The sequence below is a fragment of the Octopus bimaculoides genome, chromosome 22, assembly GCF_001194135.2.
Source record: "Octopus bimaculoides isolate UCB-OBI-ISO-001 chromosome 22, ASM119413v2, whole genome shotgun sequence".
NCBI classification, from domain to species: Eukaryota; Metazoa; Mollusca; class Cephalopoda; order Octopoda; family Octopodidae; genus Octopus; species Octopus bimaculoides.
This window is the reverse complement of record NC_069002.1, coordinates 26700392-26704900: the sequence shown is the minus strand read 5'-3', so window position 1 is coordinate 26704900 and position 4509 is coordinate 26700392. Positions and strand designations below refer to the sequence as shown.

General features: G+C 34.2%; 1 protein-coding gene and 1 long non-coding RNA gene across 6 annotated transcripts in view; one reads left to right on the top strand and one right to left on the bottom strand.

The window, feature by feature from the left end:
• The window catches only part of LOC106880532 (alpha-1,6-mannosyl-glycoprotein 2-beta-N-acetylglucosaminyltransferase), a 725476-nt gene that overhangs the window by 175227 nt on the left and 545740 nt on the right, over nucleotides 1-4509 (bottom strand). The window lies entirely within an intron of this gene.
• Nucleotides 1-4509, top strand: part of LOC128250521 (uncharacterized) — a 37321-nt gene that overhangs the window by 12520 nt on the left and 20292 nt on the right. The window contains exon 2 of the long non-coding RNA XR_008266526.1: nucleotides 1459-1717. This is a non-coding gene — a long non-coding RNA (uncharacterized LOC128250521). The remainder of the gene's footprint in view (nucleotides 1-1458; nucleotides 1718-4509) is intronic.

Below are 4509 nucleotides of genomic sequence, written 5' to 3'. Positions count from 1 at the left end.
TATATATATATATATATATATATGCATGTGTGTTTGTGTGTCTGTTTGTCCTTCCAACATCGCCTGACAACCGAAGCTGCTGTGCTAACGTTCCTGTAACTGAGTGGGTCAGCAAAAGAGACTGATAGAATAAATACTAGGCTTACAAAGAATAAGTCCTGGGGTTGATTTACTTGACTAAAGGCAAATGACTGAAACAAATAAAAGAAAGACTAGCTTATATGCGGTACCACAAGATGTCAAATGGTATTATTGATTCTGTAAGAAGGTTATCTTTTTAAAACGTGGGGCATTGACTGTCAACTGATTTGTTTTCTCCTTACAAACTTCTACAGGTCATCGTCAACTTACGACCACAATTGGCTCTGACTGACTGGTCGTAAGTTGGCCAATAGACCTACATAGCTTTGTTTTATATTTTTAAGGTACATTCTTAAGGTACATTCTCAGGTAAAAGTCACACACAACATTCTGTATTATATTATTATACTGGTGTTAGTCAAAAATTTCAGATTCTCAAGCAGTCGTCTTATAAACAAATACGAGGTTGCCTCGATGTCTCCGCGACAGGTTAGTCATCTAACACAGTGGCAATCAATAACCAAACCTAGGAGAAGCATTTGATACCTGACATCATCCATAGATGGGTTAATTTCTAAGAAATTAAACCCATTGGATTTCAACTGGATTGTTTATTGTTGCTGCCAGGAGCTGGCGTGCCAATTGTCATAATGTCGATCGGTCATAAGTTGGAGAGGTTGTAAGTCAACAACGACCTGTAATTCCTCCTTTGCATGGTTGCGTAGAAACAAGCTTGCTTCCTGACCACATGGTTTAAGGTTCAGTCCCATTGTGTGGTAGCCTGGGCAAGTGTCTTCTACTAGGGCCCCAGGATGACTAAAGCCTTGTCAGTGGATTTAGTAGACAGAAACTAAAAGCAGCATGTTGTATGTGTGTGTGTGTGTGTATACAAATATGTATGAATATATATATATATATATATATTATATATATATATATTATATATATATATGTGTGTGTGTGTGTGTGTGTGTGTATGCACTATTTATATACGTACATGTGTGTGTGTGTCTGTTTGTCTCCCCCGTTGCTTGATAGCCAGTTTTAGTTAGTTTACACCCCTGTAACTCAGCAGTTTGGCAAATAAGTACCAGACTTTAAAAACTAAGCACTGGTGCCAACTAAACACTTCAAGGCAGTGCTCCAGCATGGCCACAGTCCAATGTCTGAAACAAGCAAAAGATAAAGGAAAACAATTTGGTGACCATTACAGATCTTTGAGAATTCCATGTTTCCTCCATCATTTGAACCATTTTCCAAATATTCTTCCAAAGCATTAAATATTTCACTAAAGCTTTTGGAAGCATCTGTTTTTTTTTTTGCTGCTTGAAGAAGATATTTGCATTTCTGTTATCTTTTTAACCCTTCAACATTCAGATTACAGTGTGGTAAGAAGTTTGCTTCCCAACCACATGGTTCTGGGTTCAGTCCTACTGCATGGCACCTTGAGCAAGTGTCTTCTACTATAACATCAGGCTGACCAAAGCTTTGTGAGTGGATTTGGTAGACAGAAAGGAGGCAAGGATCGAGACTGAGCTCCTTTCAAATGTTGGGCTTCACAGAGGCAATGGCTGAGACCTTGGGCATTATAAGCACCTCTTGAGTGTTGAGCCCCACAGAGGCAAGGAGCTAAAAGGTAAAAAAGTATTCCTCCGTCACATGTAATCCTTACTTATCCACACTGTTTGAAATTAATCATGTATTATCTCAAAGCTTCCAGATTTGAACGGTATGATCATTTATTTTAAGAGTGACATTGTAGGGTAGGTGAGAGAGGTCGGATTTGACCATTTTTAACAAGAAATTCTTTTATGTAGAATACTTTTAGTTGGATTAGATACCAAAGGGTTAAAGTCTTCATAGCTGAAGGTTCCGATAAAACATGCAATAAATCTTGAATACCACTCGGAGCAAATTCATTAAATGCCACATTCCCGCACCATTTATGCATTCCTGTTTCTGTCCGGTATTTATTTCTTTGAATTACATACAATTTTTTATCAAGGAATTTCTGTTTTGTATCTACGTAGGCCAACTCTATTTGAAGTAAATATATATTTCTTTTCATAATTGCAGCTTCTTGTTTTTCCACCGAGGTTGTTCATAACTCCATTTGAATACAGTTATGTCCAAGCCTCAAGGAGACATTTATGTTTAACTTCTTCCAAAATATCCTTAATATTTTTTATTGCTTCCATAATGTAATTTTTATCAGAATTCTTTGACAGACTGATATCCATCATTTGGCTACTGTAATCATGTGATTTGAAAGTTCTTCGAAGAAGATATTCCTTGAAAATAGAAGTAACTCCTGAGCCACAGGCTGTAGCTGTATGCATGTACGCACATACACATGTTTGGAGTGAGTGGGGATTTGAAGAATGACCAGGAACATTGTCTAAGAGCAGAACATGCCTTTGGCTTGAAATTATCCTTCTCACAATAAAATTTGACAGCAGAGCAGAAACATTCAACAAATAAATTCTATGAAACCCAAGATTTCCTCTTACATTTCCTTTAAATTAGCTATATTTGAAGATACTGTTCTTGGAGTACCAGAATGGTAAACTTAGTTTAAGTTTCAAGTCCCCAATGGCATTTGCTCCAGACAACATGAGATGATATTTCTTTTACTTTTTAAAATTTTTTTTATGTTTTACTGTTTTTATATCTTGGTGCATTTTCCCTCCCATGAGATAAAATTTTCAGTGAATAAACACATTCAAAGTAACCCACATTCATCTCCGTTAAAAAGTAGATTTGGTGAATATCTACTTCTTTTCCTTTCAGTAGGAAATTCTCATGTAGCCTAGATATTGGTACATATGGTAGATTTCACTGTTATCAATGTGCTTTGAAGATGAGAACATTTCTGGAACTTTCAAATCACACAAGAAAAGCCACAAATGTTTAAATGACATTTTCAGCTTCTGGTTTGATCTGTTTCAAAATAACATCTGCAATCATCCATGTATTGGTGCTAAAACAATACCATTTACCATATTTCTCTTGAAATACACAGGATTTGTCTCAATTAATTTTGAAAATGAAGAGTAATTACGTAAAATAACTTCTTCGTTATGAAGCAGGAGCTTAAAACAGAACATGAAATTTTGATGGGAAATTTTAATTCACATCACTTTAAAACAGGAATCCTGTAACACAGAGCGAGGACCAGCTTCAGGCAGATCAGTATCAAAAGAGTTAATCCTTTTGTTACCAAATTTCTCTTAAAATACTCTGTCTTTCTTCCAATAAATTTTGAAAATAACAAAGAATTTCATAAATTAACTTTGTCATTATTAAGCTGGTGTTTAGAACATAAATTAGCAGGAAATTTTGATGGAAGGTTTTTAGATCACTTTAGACTAGAAAATTTGCATCATAGAAGCAAGCACGGTTTCTGGTGAGTTAGTATCAAAAAGGTTTAAAATACTTGGAATCAGAAGAGATAAATTTACCCCAATATTGGTGAATAGGTAGAAAGCAGTCCTGCTATTTAGAGTTTTAAAAGGTGACTATGGTGAAGCAAGCACTATTGGTGCAAATATGAATGGTTTTTGGCAAATATTTCACTTTTAACGGTGGAAATATGTTACAAATCTGGGATAGCTGTGAAGATAAAGGACAGCAAATAAATATTTATTACCGGCAACGTTGAATATTTATACTTGTGTGAGAGTGTGTATGTATATATAGATGTGTGTGTATATATATATATATATATATATATATATATATATGTATATATATATGTGTGTGTGTGTGTGTGTGAGTGTGTATAGATGTACATATATAAGTGTGTGTATATATATATATATATGTGAATATGTGTGTGTATATATATATATGTACATATATATTCCTGTGTGTATGTATATATATATATATGCCAGTATGGAAGGCGGATATTAAACGATGATGTCTGTCTATCTATATATCTATCCATATCTATCTATCTATCTATCTATCTATATATAAAGACAAGGTATAAATAATGGTTATTACATATTTTTCTGAAATGACTCTGATGAAAGTAACATTAATTTTTTTTAGGTTGATCAATATAGATCAAGTGAATAAACCTATCAATAACGAACCTATAATAATTACTGGAAACAGCTGTAAGCCACAGTTGCTCTAATAAAGGAAAAATATGTCATGACCATTATTTATACCTTGTCTTATATATCACTTTGTGTAAAAACCTGTTTGTCTGGAACCCATCCATGGATTTACAAAACAGAATTGTGATGAGCCATCAACTAGGACCCTACCACAAGAACACATGGAGTTCTTCACTAATCTTAAAAAATATTGTTAGCCAGGTGTACTAACAGAGAACTTATGAAGTATTTTGCCTGGATTGCTAATCCCTCACTATTAGCCCAGTTATATATATATATATATATATATATATATATATAT